Here is a 16,648-nt window from a genome sequence, read left to right on the forward strand (position 1 = left end):
CCACATTTTGATAATTCTTACAGTGTTTTAAAAGTTTTCATTATTACTCTATTTAATATCATGATTTGTGATCAGTGATTTTGAGGTTACAATTGTGAGTGCTTTGGGACACCAGGAGACATGCCCGTGTAAGATAGCGAACTTAATCCGTACATGTGTGTGTTCTGACTGCTCCACCCACCAGCCATTGCCTTGTCTCTCTCCCTCTCCTCGGGCCTCCCTATTCCCTGGGACCCAACAATATTGAAGTTAAGCCAATTAATAACCATACAATGGCCTCTAAGTGTCCAAGTGAAAGGCAGAGTTGTTGCATGTCTCTTACTTTCAGTGAAAGGCTAGAAATAAAGAAGCTCAGAGGAAGGCATGTCGAAAGCTGATATCGGCTGAGAGCTGGGCCCCTTGTACCCCTCAGCCAGGTTGTGAATGTGAAGGAAAGGTTCTCGAAGGAAACTGAAAGTGCTGCTCCAGTGAACACAGGAATGAGGAGATGGAAACAGTCTTTTTGCCTTTTTGCCGATACAGACAAAGTTCTAGTGGTCTGGAATGAAGATCACACCAGCCACAACATTCCCTTGAGCCAAAGCCCGATCCAGCCTCTAACTCTGTTCAGTTTTATGCCGGCTGAGGAGGTGAGGAAGCTGCAGAAGAAAAGTCTGAAGCCAGCAGAGGCTGGTTCATGACGTTGAAGAAAGAAGTTGTCTCCATAACATCCAAGTGCGAGGCGGAGCAGCAAGGGCTGACATAGAAGTTGTAGCAAGTTCTCCAGAAGATTCATCCAAGAGAATTCACAAAGGCGGTCATGCAAAACAACAGATTTTCAGTGTAGATGAAACAGCCTCCTCTCGGAAGAAGATGCCATACAGGACTTTCACGGCCAGAGAGAAGTCCACGCCTGACTTCAAAGCTTCAAAGGACAGGCTGACTCTCTTTGTAGGGCCTAGTGTAGCTGGTGACTTGAAGTTGAAGCCAGTGCTCATTTACTATTCCCAACATCCCAGGAGTTTTACCATTTAGAACGGGACGAATGATGCTAAATGTTCTCTGCCCATCTGCCCTGGAAATAAAACAACAAATTCCCGGATGACAGTGTATTTAGAGCATGGTTTACTGAACATTTTAAGCCCACTGTTGAGACCCATGGCTCAGAAAAAAAAAAGATCCCTTTTAAAATGTTAGTGGTCACCAATCACGCACCTGGTCACCTGGGAGCTCCAATGGTTCAGTTCTTATTGTTTACTAAGTACATTTTGTGAGGCTAGGGATTCCATAGATAGTGATTTTTCTGACAGATCTGGGCAAAGCAAATTGAAAACCTTCTGGAATGATTGGATCATATGGTATCTCTATTTTTAAGTTTAGAGGGATCTTCCAGGGTGTTTTCCACAGCCTGTGGCTGCACCAGTTTGCATTCCCACCCACGGTGCACGAGGGTCCTTTCTCTCCACATCCTCACCAACACTTGTTATTTTTTGTCTTCTGATTTTAGCCACTCTGATGGGTCTGAGGTGATGCTAGAAGCGGGGTGGGAGATGCAGGCTTCCAATTATGGAATGACTAAAAGGCCCAGGATAGAGAATCTAGCCAATGACACCGTAACAGTGCTGCATGGTGAGAGATGGCAGCCACACATGTGGTGAGCACAGCATAACATACAGAGATGTTGACTCACTCTGTTGTACATCTAATATTGATGCAACATTGTATGTCAACTATACTCAAATAAAAAAATTTTTATATTAAACGTCATATATATATATATTACATATATATATGTACACCCCCCCCCACACACATAAATGAAAACCTTCTGGAAAGGATTCACCATTCTAGATGCCATTAAGAACATTCATGATTCCCGGGAAGAGATAAAACTATCAACGTTAGCAGGAGTTTGGAAGAAGTTGATCTCAACCCTCATGGATGACTCTGAGGAGTTCAAGGCCTCAGTGGAGGAAGTCACTGCAGATGCGGTGTAAAGAGCAGGAGAGCTAGACCGACGAGTGAAGCCTGAAGACCGGACTGAATTGCTGTCATCTCATGATAAACCTGTAATGGATGAAGAGTTGCTTTTTATGGACGGGCAAAGGAGGTGGTTTCTTGATGGAATCTACTCCCGGTGAAGATGCTGTGAAGATTGTTGAAGTGACAACCAAGGATGTAGACTCTCATATAAACTTTGTTGGTAAGGCAGCAGCGGGGTCTGACAGGATTCGCTCTATTTTTGAAGAAAGTTCTACTGAGGGTAGCATCACGTGCTACCGAGAAATCATTCACAGAGAAGAGTGGATCAATGCAACAAGTTCCATTGCTGTCTTGTTTGAAGAAATCGCCACAGCCACCCTGACCTTCAGCAACCACTGTTCGGCAGCCACCAACACTGAGGCAGGGCCCTCCACCAGCAAAAGATTACAACTTGCTATAGCTCAGATAATAGTAGTTTTTAGCAATGAAGTATTTTTAATTAAGGTATGTGCATTGCCTTTTTTAGACATCATACTATGGCACACTTAAAAGACTAGAATATGGTGCAAACATAACTTTTATATGCACTGGAAAAACAAAAAATTAATTTGACTTGGTTTATTGTCATACTTGCTTTTTTATAGTGGTCCAGAGCCGAGTTTGCAATATCTCCGAAGTATGCCTGTTACATAGATAGATAGGTAAATGATAGACAGATAGATAGTCAGATGATAGACAATAGATAAAGGCAGAGATTTGCTATATCTATCTCTCTCCATTTCAGCATTCATACATACATATCGTTAAGATTGAACAAAATCAAATAAAGGTTACTACAAAAATAACCTGATGTGCAGGCACCTGGGTGGCTCAGTCTGTCAGGTGTCCAACTTCAGCTCAGCTCATGATCTCATAGTTCATAGATCTGAGCCCCGCGTCAGGCTCTGTGCTGATGACTCTGAGCCTGGAGTCTGCTAAGGATTCTATGTCTCTCTCTGCTCCTCCCCTGATTTTTGTCTCTCTCGGTCTCAAAAAAAAAAAAAAACTTTAAAAAATTTTCTAAAAACACTGTTTTGTTAAATATGATGTTAATTACCATGCTTAATGTAGTTACACATAAGTGAAGATATTTTTGCCTAAGTAACTATTGGTATTATTTGTATAAAATCATGTCAAGTTTTTTCCATTGTATGGCAGCTTTTACTAGTTTTCTCATGCCTGTAGTCAACATCACTTTTGATAGGAATGTCTGAACAATCATCCCCCACATTTCTTAGAAGCTAAAGGACTTAGTGATCCAGGGTTTAGTTTGGTTTCTGCATTTTTTTAAGTAGGCTCCATGCCCAGCGTGGGGCACAAGGTGGGGCTCCAACTCACAACCCTGAGTTTACAATCTGAGCCGAGTCAGGGGCTTAACTGCCTGAGCCGCTCAGGTGCCCTGATTGTCTACATTCTTATGTTTCCCCTTGTATTCTCTTCCACGTCCAAGGCTTAATCAGTAATTTTCAAACTGTGTGTGTGACATTTTTTTGAATCTTTTTAAAAACCTTTTTGTGCTTTTTATTTATTTTTGAGAGACAGAGACAGCCAGTGCGAGCAGGGGAGGGTCAGAGAGAGAGAGAGAGGGAGAAACAGAATCTGAAGCAGAAAGCCTGATGCGGGACTCAAACCCACGAACCTTGAGATCATGACCTGAGCCGTAGCCGGATGCTTAACCGACTGAGCCACCCAGGCGCCCCTATTTTTGAATCTTTTAGCAAATAGGAAAAGATAAAGATTACACCAAAGTAAACTAAGAAGAAATCATGTTAATTCCACACAATCATGAGCATTCTCACAGTGTCACAGAGCATCTAGAAGCATCCCCAAGTACCGGGTCTTCCAGTTGTCACTGTTCATTCTGTGTCACTGTTGGCCAGCCTGACTGTGTTTTTTTTATATCTACTCCTAAGGCAATGACTTGATCATTTTATGACCAGAGCAGTGATGAGGACTCAGGTGAAAACTCTAGGTTCAAAGCTTTTTATACTGTTATTCATCATAACAATAAAACAATGGCAGCAATTTATGTGTTTGTAGAACAACTGTACAGAGTGTCTCCCCAGGCATTCACATCACACAAAGCAAGTATTATTGATCTTTTTTTAGGTAAGGAAACACTCTACAAAAATCATGACCTGGAGTGGATGGTCAGTCATTGGGATGCTATCCCCTCCTTATTGGTCAGTGGAGGAACTTTCCCTCACTGATTACAAATTCTTAACTGGTAGCTGTTAGCCAGGCGAACAGATCAGCATGTCCCACTCTGGATCCCTTGGGATCACTTGGGCTAAGGTGACATTTTCTCATTGTGACATTTCCTAGCCACTTGCCCTATCATTTAGTCTTAGCCAGTGTAATTATGTCTTGGTAGCGAAACAACCAAATCAATAAGAAAAATCAAAATTTACTGTACCCACTTGTGACACATCATTGCCTTCAATATGGCACTTGAGATTTTAATTTTCTAAGACAACATTATCACTTAGAGTTTAGGCATCTCTTAATCTGCTGACTGATGGAGTGTGTGGCAGGCATTTTCACACCAGGACCATCTGTGATGTAATTACCTAAGCATTACAAAGGAGGTAGGTATGGGCGCAGTTGTGTCTAGTACTGGGATGACAATGCTTAGGATCATAGCGCAGATCGATGGTAGTGAAATAGTTAAAGGCAGTCGATATTAATTGGAGCTCCCTTGTTTGTTTTCTTTTGAAACCTTAAAGTTATCCAAATGGAGTGTTAATTTTTAAAAAAACTGTTTTCTTGGGAGAAGACAATATTTTGAAATGTTTTTAATTTATGAGAGCCCGTTTCCTTCAGTCTCCCATTGCTGCATGAGGTTGAACAAATGTTAGCAACTAATTAATTAAGTTTGCAGAAAGTAGCAGCAGGGGGACTGGAAACTTGAAGTGGAAGTGAGCTTTTTGACTGTAAACATGTTGCCTGCCTGAAAGACTATATCTGGGCCGAGTGGTTGCTGAGTTATCCAAAGAAATGCAGTATCTCTGGGAAATTCAGGCTTGGCAAGAAGAAAACATAGCGATGTCTCTTGCTGGCAAATCCGTCCATTTACTTCCTGGGTTCTTCTCCTGTGTCTTGCTTGGCTCTGGCCACACACACTATGACTCCGCTGCCCTCTCTGTGTCTGATGGTGACAGACTTGCCCTCAGGAGAAAAGGAACTAATATTTGTGAGTACTTTTTCTGTACCAGGTTCTTTCTATATATTCTCTCCTTTCTTTCTGTCAAGCTGATATAACTCATCTTATAGATAAGAAAGTAAGATTCAGAATTTAAGAACTCACTTGGGATCAGCTTATAGGCAGTGAAACTGGGATTTGAACCCTGACTAATCACTGGAGCTGGAGCTTTTTCTCTCCAGAGCTGTGGTATAGGGTGGGGAGGGGCCACAGGGGGCCCTGGCAGCTTCTTGCAGGCTTCCCTGATGGCTGAGGGAAATGTGACCCTGGGGAATGGCGGAATGGTGAAGGGTGATTGTCAGACCTAAAGGTGATTTACAGATCACACTGAAAAATCCTGAGAACAGTTCCTGAGCAGGATTCCCGGGACTTGGGTCCTTCTGGTCTTCAGACTACATTGGGCTGATCACTTCCCTTCCCCTAAGGATTTGAACCCAGACATCATATCAGAAAAGGTGAAGGGATTAAAGCTGAGGGTGGTAATACAGAGAGAGGGGCCCAGATGGCCATGATGGACTCTGGGAGGTCTGAGGTTAGGAGGGAGTAGCACAATCATGAGGAATCACAGGAAACCTTTTTTTCCTTCAAAGCTCTTTGTCTATCATGGGGCTTGAACTCATGACCTCAAGATCAAGAGTTGTATGCTCTACCAACTGAGCCAGCCAGGTACCCACACAGGGAGCTTTCTGCAGAGAGGAGGTGAGAACAGAGGGAGAGAGACAAGTAAGGGCAAAGCAAATTGAGACAGCGTCAACTTCCAGCCTTTAGAGCTGCTTCATTTCCAGGGTCTTGGTCTTCTAAGCAAAGCATGTTGGTCTTGCCATTACAAGCCTACCACTGAGTTTCATCATTTTGCTCTTTGAGCTGCCAACACAGGGGTCTATGACCATATAGATTAGAGACTTGTAGAAGAAATTTGTTAGAAATGCAATACACCAATTCAGGATGCCAAACAAATTCTAGACTATCTGGGAGGAATTACGCACAGTTTTCTCAGAGATTAAATAAGGCTTAAGTCATATCATCAGTCTTTTTTTTTTAGTTTATATTGGATATTTCTGATAAAGATAATCACTGCAAAGTAAAACTTACATTATCTACAACCCGTACTGGGTAAAATATATTAGAGCTGAAGCTTGACTGGAAAAGATGGGGTGTTTATGACAAAGTTTACATCTGCAGATTTTGAAAGTGTGAAATTAAACTTGGTAGAAACTATGGTTACACGGGGAAACTCACAGTGGCTGGTGTGATGAAGGATACAATTTCATGTGGTCAAAAATACTGGTCCATACACCAAATCTTGGTTGGAAATTTACATGGAAAATATTGAACTAGATAGAAATCTTGTTCGTAAATAAGAATGAAGTGAAATGGAAACTACTGGTAGAGTTTGCCTATTCTATACAGAAAATGATTTATGGAACTAGTCTGGGCTAATGTGAACTTTTGCTTCTGAGTAGTTTATCCTGATAGGCTATTGGCTCCTGAGGTAAGAGCTGAAAAAAAGAAGGGATAAATAATAAAAATATTTTTTAAGGCTTTGGAGAACTAAGAAACAAAAAGTATTAGATAACTTAAAATTCCAGACAGAAGTTCCCTTCTTAGGTTGGTTGAGATTATTGGCCATTTTCTCTCAGGCTGAGGGTCAGTTAGGTTTGGCCCAGACAGATGGATTCTGCATAGGCAACACAAACCTGCCAAGGAACTTGACAAACTAAGATCTAGAAGAGCTCTGAATGTCTTAGCCAGTTTTCTCAAGGGACATTTGCTGAGTGCTGGGTTGACTCAAGAGTCTGAGAGGCTGGGCCAGGAAAGGAAAGTTCAATGTCTTACAGCCTTAAAGACTTTGGAACCCACCCTCCCTCCCCCATGGAATGGCCTACAGTGAGCGCACAGTTGTCCTTGAGATATTTGAAAACAGAGGGGGACTTCTTCTAATTGAAGCTTTAATCTAGCTCCAAGTCATCTCAATTCCTCATTGGACTGAGCTGATCAGTTTTCCTCCCTCTCTGCCTCACCCTCTGGGGGAAACAACAAAGACTTCAGTCTCGAAGACTCTTTGCCTATGATGTTACGAAATAAAATATTACGAAGCATGTGAAGAAGCAGAACAATAGGATTAACAATTAACAATGAAATGAGAAGCAAGGAATAGAAGTAAGCCCAGAGATGATCCAAATATTGGAGTTAGTTAAAAGACTTTAAAATAGCTAGTTTAAGTATGCTAAAGGAAAAGATGTACAAAAGAGGTAAACAGATGGGAGAGGACCAACTGAGAGTTTGAATCTATGTAGAGGAATCAGTCAGATGTTCTATAACCTAAAAATATTATATCTGCCATTCAGGATTCACTGTCTCATAGCTTACTGGATGCAGCAGAAGGCAGGATTCATATACTCAAAGTCGGGCCCCAAGGAAAAAGCTAAATTGAATCATGGGGGGGGAGGGGCGGAAATTAAAATACTGAACAGAAGAGATATATAAGACATAGTGAAATGTTTTAACACACATATAAATCGGAGACCCAGGAGGATACCAGAAAAATAATGAGGAAGGAGCAATATTTGAAGGGATCATTGTCAGTATTTTCCAAAAACTGGAGAAACACAGAAACCTGTAGAGTCAAGAGGCTTAGCAAACTCCAGGCAGGATAAATACAAAAAGAAACTACACTTAAATGTGTCATGGTGACACTGTTAAAAATGGAGATACACAGGACCTAGAAAATTGCTTCTCAATGAAAATTTATTGATGTTGGTATTCCTTTGATTAAAGTGTTTACATTTACAAATACTAAACCAACATGTTCCTGAGGTCAAATTGGAGGAGTGAAGCCAAATGAAAATAAAAGGTAGGGTTAAGGGTGCCTGCATGGTTCTGTCAGTTGAGCATTGGACTCTGGATTTCGATTCAGGTTGGGATCCCAAGGTCATGAGATGGAGCCCCGCATTGGGCTCTGTGCTGTTAGCATGGCACTGCTTGGGATTCTCTCTCTCTCTCTCTCTCTCTCTCCCTCTCTCCCCCACCTGGTGCATGTGTTCTCTCCTCCTTGCTCTCAAAATAAATAAAATAAACTTTAAAAAAAGGCAGGGTTGAAACACCATCTTTTCCTTGGCATGAGTGGGTGAGGCTGTTCTTTGCAATCGAAGAACCCAACTGAAATTCTCCTCCGGGTATTCCTACGTTACCAAGCCTCTTCTTCCCTTACTTGATCACTTTTGCTTTTTGGCTGAAGGTAGGGTTTTAGGTCTGCTTTTTGGCTTAATTGCTATCCTGAATCCTGGAATTCCTAGATTTTCTAAGTTGCATTTCTCTTGATATTGCTGTTTCACCAAGCGAGTGAGCAGCCTGGAGCATCCTGATGAGAGTTCTTGGTCCCTGACCCTGAAAAGCAACTAGTCAATCACTTTTGCCTCTGGGGTGTATTTACTATGGCTGGAGCAGGCAATCAGGAAGGAACAGTGCAATGGATTGTACTTACTATTCTGGGTTTGCTGAAGTGAGATTTTAAAAATAGATACTACACACATACTATGAAACAGGTAGTCCCTTAGAGACAGATGGATAGTGGGAGCATAATTAAAAGACCTGTGGGTAGATGGATTTCAACAAGTGTCCTATCTTTTCCTGTAGGTGAAGGGATAGATGTGTCTTATCTCACGTGAATATTTGTCAGTCCCTATATTTTCCAGTTACATCTTAGGGTTGTTCTAGCTGCTTTCTCTTGCCAGTTCTTGAGCCAATACTAGTCAAACCTGGTACTAGATCAAGATCCCCATGACGTGGCAAATGCAGCCTAGAATAGGGGTTGGCTGCTCAAATCAAGAATCAAGTGTGCACAGATGTAGCCCTTGTGTGTAACCTCCCTCCTTATTCCAGGCCTCCCACCGATTCTGGGGCACCGTCAGGACTATGGCCCTTTTATTTGGGTCCCAGGTTTCCTTCCTAGCTCTTGCTATTCTCTCTCCCAAGAGATAGATCCTGATCTGGTGCTCCTGGATGTTATCTGGGGTTCATTCCCACATACTTGACTATCATTCATTCGTTCATTATTTCCTTTAATTTTTTTTTAAAAATTTAAAAAATGTTTTCATTTAGTTTTCAGAGAAAGAGAGAGAGAGAGAGAGAGAGAGAGAGAGAGAGAGAGAGAGAGTGCTTTAGCAGGGAGGGTCAGAGAGAGGAGTCACAGGATCTGAAGACAGGCTCCAGGCTCTGAGCTAGCTGTCAGCACAGAGCCCTACACGGGGCCTGAACCCATGAAACGTGAGATCATGACCTGAGCTGAAGTTGGATGCTTAACTGACTGAGCCACCCAGGCGCCCCTCCTTTAATGTTTTTTACTGATCACTCAGTGTGCGTCTGCTACTATGCTAGGTGCTGCAAACGCAGAGGTGAACAAAATGGTATAAACCTTGCTCTCAGAGATTTTATAGTCTAGTGGAGAAGAAAGACACCAAATAAATAACCAGACGAGTAAATATCTAATTATAAATTCTGACAAGCACTTTGAAGGATGAGGACAAAATTCTAAAAGGAAATACCAAGCAGGATCTAATGTAAATTGGGTCAGGGACCAGACTCCTAGTGTCTGCCAAGTGAAGATCATGGAGAAAGGTGCTCCATGCTGAGAGACTATAGGTGAATGACTCAGAGGTAGCATTGAGCCTGGCCTTTTTGGTGGCTTTCATAGTGGCCAGTGAGATGAGAGCAATCTCTATTAGTTTCCTGTGGCTGCCTAAATCAATTACCACAAACTTCATGGCTTAAAACAATAGGACTTATTTTCTCAGAGATCTGGAGGCCAGAAGCCCAACATCAGTATCACTGAGCTGAAATCTGGGTGTCAGCAGTGCTCCTTCTAGAGGCTCCAAGAGAGAATCCATTCCTTGCCTTTGCCAGCTTCTGGTGGCTGCTGGCATTCTTTGGCTTGTGACCGCATCTCCCCAGTCTTCAGTAGTGCAAGACTCTCTGGATCTCCAAATATCTCTCTTTCCCATTCATATTACCTTTTTCTGATGTGTGTGTTCAATTTCCCTCTGCCTCTCTTTTATTAGGACACTTGTGATCGCACTGAGAGCCCACCTGAATAAGATAGTGCAACCTCCTCGTCTCAAGATCCTTAATCACATCTGCAAAATCCTCTTATGCCATGTAGGGTAACATCTATGGGTTCCAGGGATTAGGACCTGATATCTTTGGGGGTCCCTACTCAGTCCCCTGCCCTGCAATGTATTTGAATCTCTTGGGGAACTTTTAAACATGCCTTGCCTGGACTCCACTTTAGACCAGTTAAATCAGAATCTCTGGGTGAGGCTTGGGCATATGTATTTTCTTAATGGTTCCCCAAGTGACTCTAATGTATAGCTAAGGCTGAGAACTACTGGTCAGAGTGGAATGAGGCAAGAGTGGTTACAAAGACAGGCAGGAAGTTACTCTCTTTTAGAGACCTCTGCTGCCATATCAACCTGGGAAGACCCCTTGGCGATCAGTGCTGAGTGAAGCCCTGGCTCACGGTGCCTCTTTGAAAGGTCTTGTGATTCACTTCCTTGCGGTTCTTGGTCCTGCCTCTTTCACTTATTACTACTTTCCATCCAGTTGACACCAAGTTTCTAGAGTGTGTGACACCTGAGTCAGTCCAAATTATGAAGAGTACGTGGAACTAACAATCAAGGGAGATCTAATGTAGCTGGCCTCACATAAGTACAGGGCTCAGTACTCTAGAGTTATAAGTCCATGTCTGAAAAGCATGTACTCACATACATTTGTAAATTTGTAAAAATAGTTCATGTCAATCTGAACTACAAACCAGAGTTAGAAGCAGGCTCAGAATCAGAAATTCAGGCTGGGACCCTGGGCCCTCTAGAACTCACTACTTGTTTTAGCCCTTAAAGAGAATTTTTTTCTTTCTCACTGTACCCACTTATCTATCAAAATTTGACTCTTTTGGGGGGCCTGGGGGGCTCAGTTAGTTGAGCGTCTGACTTCGGCTCAGGTCATGATCTCGTAGTTCGTGAGTTTGAGCCCCACGTCGAGCTCTGTGCTGACAGCTCAGAGTCTGGAGCCTGCTTCAGATTCTGTGTATCTATCTCTGCCTACCCCTCCCCTGTTCACACTCCATCTCTCTCTCACTCTGAAAAAGAAATAAACATTAAAACATTTTAAATAAATAAATAAATAATCTGACTCTTTTTCAGTGAATATATCTAAGGGAAAATAAGAATTTGGCCTATGAGGATCCCCATGGTTATCACTAGCTTTAGTCCTAGGGACAGATCTAGTCCCACAACCATATAGGCACGTCACTTGGGAGCTATGAGACAGACCATGTAATTTGCTGAGAATTTGATAATCTGAGAAAAAGAGCCAATTTAGGGAGTTCCTATAAAGCTTTTTATTTGCTGGTAGATCAACATTTTCAAATGGCAGTTTGAGAGAGATTCCCAAGCCCAACTCATTACTGGGCCTTTGGGGATTAATTTGAGGGCAGCCATTTTGCTTCCACAACCACTAAATTGTCTCTAGGGAGATAAAGAGGCAATGCTCTCACTTTGGAGGCTGTAGTCTTTTCATGGTCAGATCTACTAATAGGCTTCATCCACAAGACAATGTCATCACGGCTGGAAAGGGTGAGTTGCATTTTTCAGCACTGGGAACATTTAACTGGAAATTCTTCATGGACGGGTCCAAGTTCTGGGTAGCATCATCCTCCTGACTCCGAATCACACCATCTTTAGTGCAGGACCACATTTAGTTTGTCACTACTTATGGCTGACAATCACTTTAACCAGGGCTGGACATCATGAAGAAATTCAGCGAAAGCATGGTATGTCATTTGGAAAGTTTTCATACCACTTTCCTCCTCCTAACTACCCTCTCCTTGCTTCCATACCTATGTGCACAGGATGATTTCATAACACTTGGTAAAAACATTAAAATGAGTCCATTTACCAGTGGGCTACTCTGTGGGTACTCTCTCATTTGAGGGAGGCTGAGTGGTGCTGTTTTTTCCTGAGTTCTTAGTCCTGAGCCTGCTCAGTGCTCAAAAAGATGTTTGAATTTGTGGTGACCCCCTTTTCAGAACTCTTTTCTTTAGACTTTCTATTTAACATACCCAGCCTTTTCCAAAATGGCAGTTGTTAGGGGCACCTGGGTGGCTCAGTCGGTTAAGCCTCCAACTCTTGATTTTGGCTTAGGTCATGTTTTCACGGTTCGTGAGATCAGGCCCCACATTTGCCGGGAGCATGTTTGATATTCTCTCTTCTCTCTCTGCCCCTCCCTAGCTCGTTCTCTCTCTCAAAGATAAATAAATAAACATTAAAAAAATTTAGGGCACCTGGGTGGCTCAGTCAGCTCAGCAGCTGCCTTTAGCTCAGGTCATGATCTCACTGTTGGTGAGTTTGAACCCCACAACCGGTTCTGTGCTGACATTACAGTCTGCTTGAGATTCTCTCTCCTCTCTCTCTGCCCCTACCCTGCTTGTGCTCTCTCTCTCTCTCCAAATAGATAAACTTAAGAAAATAAAATAAATAAAAACAAAATGGCAGTTGTGTGTCTTGTGAATATCTTGCCTTTAGTCTTTATTATCCCATCTACATGGAAATCTATGAGTCCTATGTTAATCATGAAAAATTCTTTCCTGCTAAGATCTGGCAGGTGGTCCCAGTAACACCCTTCTTATCTAAGAAGTAGTTCAATTTTTTTTCACCTATGACAAAGGGCCAGACTCCCTCAAGAAGAGAGGACAGAGGGATTGGAATTGCTAGTGCCAGGACCCTCGTGTGGGGTAAGGTGTCTACAAACAGCCTGGGTCTCAAGTATAAAGGCCCCTCTTTCTCTTAGAGCAGCGATGTCCAAGGCATTGGCATGCAAATACTTGCAAAGTGAAAATGGATACACTTCCACAGCTCCCCACCCCTGGCCTCCAAGGATGGCTTGCCAACCGCGAACGCATGTTGGTTTGGCACTGCGACAAATACTCCCTGGGGCATAGACTGAAACCACCAAACTGATATCACATGGGATGCCAGCCAAATCCTGACCTTGCTCCCTGTAGGTGAGCGGCTGTGGAATTAACCTGTGATGATCTCCTGCTCCCGCCTGATTGGTGGCCTGGGTTTTTGTTTTTGTTTTTTGTCGTTGTTGTTGCTGGTGGTGGTATTCATGGAACGTTTGGATCTTTCTGCTCTCCTTCCTCCCCTGGTATCTACCAGCCACAAAATCACTTTCCTGGTCTTGGCTCGTGAACAGTGGGCAGCTTCTTGGCTCCAGGAAATGGGCAGACCACACAATTTCTTCTTGCCCTTTTGAGAGAAGAGGGCCACTAATGGACTGTTCCAGAATCGTGCCCGGGTGGCAGGGCCTGTGGGCTGGCATCGCCGCTGTCTATGATGGCTGTCTGTTTCTTTTGCCTCCTCCTCCTCCACATTTTCTCCCATTTCTCTCCAACTCTTCCTATCCCCCCGTTTTTTGTTTCCAACCCTTATTTATTCAGAGCTTCCAATATTCTAAGTTTTTCATGAAATCAGGGCTTTAATTTAGCATGTGGGGCGCTGGCTCTTCCAGCAAGCTGCTTTGGTCATTATTTCCAACTTGAGGGAATAAAGAGGCAGCAGGGTGCTGTGGAAAGAGTGGGGGCTGGAAGCCAGAAGGCCCAGACTAGTCCCAGCTTTGCTTCTAACTAGCTGTGGGACCCCGGGTGCCGGCCTCAGCGTCCTCTCTGATGTGGGGAGGAAGAGTCTGGATGCGCTGCTTCCGGAGGCTAGTCCCAGTCTGTCCTTCTGTGGAGCTCACTGTCTATGTGAAACCCATATGGGGCTCTGCCAGTCCCACTTTTCTTTTGCAAAACTTTATTGTGAAATGAGCGAATGAAGAGATGTGAGCAGAGTCCCTAAGCTAGATCTCTCAACTGCAGCATGTCGAGGGGGAAATCTTTCTTTGGATCAGTGTCCAGAGACTCCTAAGCCTAGAAATAAGACTCAAGACACTTCCTGTCTTGAAATGTGAAGCCGTGTTTTCCACCAGGATAAGAGAACGATTCGAGTGGTGTTTGCGGGGTTTTTCAGGTTTTTTTTTTTTTTGTAGGAATCCAATTTCTATACTGTAGCATAAGCACATATAATTGTTCAAGTAAAATTGTACTTTTGGAAGGAAAAGGTTAAAGTTGGCTACTGATATTCATCAGGAGATGGATATTTAATCTTTAATCTCTTGTCCTAGGCCTCTACTTTGGATCAGCTCATTATCCTGAATAAACGATGTGTCATTCCCATTACTTATGTCTCACTGCAGCCAAAGTATCTGGACCTCGTTTTAGTAAGCGCCATTCATTTCGACCCATTCAGTATTAATCTCCCTGCTAACATCTTTCCTGTTCTATGTGCTGTCCCCTATTTGCTTTTATGTTTTCTGCAGAGTGTTTATAAAAGGATAATCTTTTACAAAGCAGACAGAATTTTTGTGTATAAACTGCTCTGTTTGAATGCCTCATTGATATACCATCTGAAAACTGAAGAGTTCAGCAAGATTAGCAAAGCCCTGAGCTATTGAACTGGGGGAAAACATGAGAACTGGTCCCTTCTCTACAGAAGGCAAAGGTGACGAAAGATGCCTGTGCTTTTGCGGGAGTCGCCAAAGCAGGGCCACTGCCCACGTGGCCCCCAAGAGGCCTGGTGGCCTGGAAATTAAAGAAGCACAAAGTGAGAGGCTCGGAAGTCACTCAGGAAGGGACAAAAAGCGCGGTGGTCCTATAACTTCTTTCCTAGAGTTTTCTCAGAAAATCCCATGGCTCTCCGAATGCTGAATTTGCATGTGGTTCCCAGTTCCGCTAAACTCTTTGCAACTTGCATGAGGCATTGGGGTGCTGTCGCTTGGCTCTTCCTGGAAGTTACGTGATGTGTGTTTTTCGGGTCTACCTCGCAGAAAGGGCAGGAGGAGTGAAGCCAGGCTCAGAGGTGGGGGACGGTCTCTCCTGCCTCCTCCATCTTCTCTCTCCAGGGATTGGGATCTCATCCAAACAGCTCTCTTCTGCAGAGAAGAGGGAGAGATCCCTTCATTTTACAATGGACAAAGAAGGTTCCTTTGTGGAATTGTGCATGGCATGGGGTCCCAAATATGCCACCAATAAAAAGACTTAACAGATGGACTCTGAGAATAGGAATACGTTCAAGGAACAAAAAAGGTTTTAAAAATCGGCAGAAGGGGGTTGTGAGTCTGGCTACTGTGGGAGCTGTGCGCAGGAAGCCGCACTGAGCAAATGCTTTGTACCTTCGGGAGGGCAAGCGCTGTTGGGGGGATGTATGGACTTCTAGTTGGCAATGCTCTGGGGGAAAAAAACCCAAGATGCTCAGTGCCAAAAACCATACATGCCTTCAAAGAACAATTTTTTCCAACAAATTGATCACTTATTTACTCAATAGAAAGGTTTGTGACTTTCTAAAGAGCATCCTTTGTATACATGAGAATTTTGCCTACATTCCATGTTTATTGGGGAAAAGTTCAAAACAGATATGTGGTTGTGCCATTCTCATGGCATTACTCCTTCAGTGCTAAGGGCCTGCCAAATCTCTTCGGAAAATCTAAGCTATTAAAAACACTCCAAGTGGATCTGTCAAGACTCTGTCAACAGTCAAGTGCTATTTAAGATTTCATTTCTGCTCACGGCCACCATTGTTGACCGCTGTTTAAGACATTAACTAGGATGGGTGCCCTTGCCCTCATCTGCAATCCGTACTAAGGGGAGGGCTGACCAACCTTTGAAAAGAACTTGAATCCAGTTCTTTGGGGGCACTCTCTTTGGCCTTTAGGAAAAGTAACACCAAAGGACAGTTCTGTCTCATCATGTGGCAAGAAAGCTCTGTACTGGGGGGGTGGGGGTGGAGGGGCAGGGGAAATGGGAATTCTTACAGTGAGCCTCGTCAATTGCAATGACCAGAAGAATACAACGATGAGGTACTTCTGAAAGAGACCCAACCTCTCGACAGTAGGAAGTTCTCGGTATTGGCTCCTTCGGCTTTGAAGAGTATTAACACTACACAAGATGAGGGGCTTCATCAGTTATTCAAAGTGTTGATCTCAGTGGAGCCTAGTTTGGAACTTCATTTCTTCTATTTCCCATTCCTGGTTGCTCTTTTTGACACAGTTCTTTTTCTTCCCCCTTCTTTTCTCTTCAATTTTCTTTTCTTCCCTCCCTCACTCCTTTCCTCCCTCTCTTTCTTTCTCTTTCTCACTCCATCTTTTTCTTTCTTGTCTCAGAGCTATTTGGCACAATATGAGTTTAGAAATGGGATCCTTTCTTTGAAAGGGTAACATTTAAAATCCGTAAATTTGGCCAGCACAAAAAGTATATAATGTGAGGATGGCCAGTTGAGTTCATTTTGCATTTCAGCACCCATCAGTTAGTAGCAGCTGCCTGGAGCCTTGCGTTGGGAGGCTTCTGAGTTCAGA

General features: G+C 43.2%; 1 pseudogene; it reads left to right on the top strand.

The window, feature by feature from the left end:
* Positions 1–272: 272 nt before the first annotated feature.
* LOC115287105 overlaps positions 273–16,648 on the top strand; it is an 82,730-nt pseudogene continuing 66,354 nt past the window's right edge.

Source organism: Suricata suricatta, chromosome 3 (assembly GCF_006229205.1).
Source record: "Suricata suricatta isolate VVHF042 chromosome 3, meerkat_22Aug2017_6uvM2_HiC, whole genome shotgun sequence".
Classification (NCBI taxonomy): Eukaryota; Metazoa; Chordata; class Mammalia; order Carnivora; family Herpestidae; genus Suricata; species Suricata suricatta.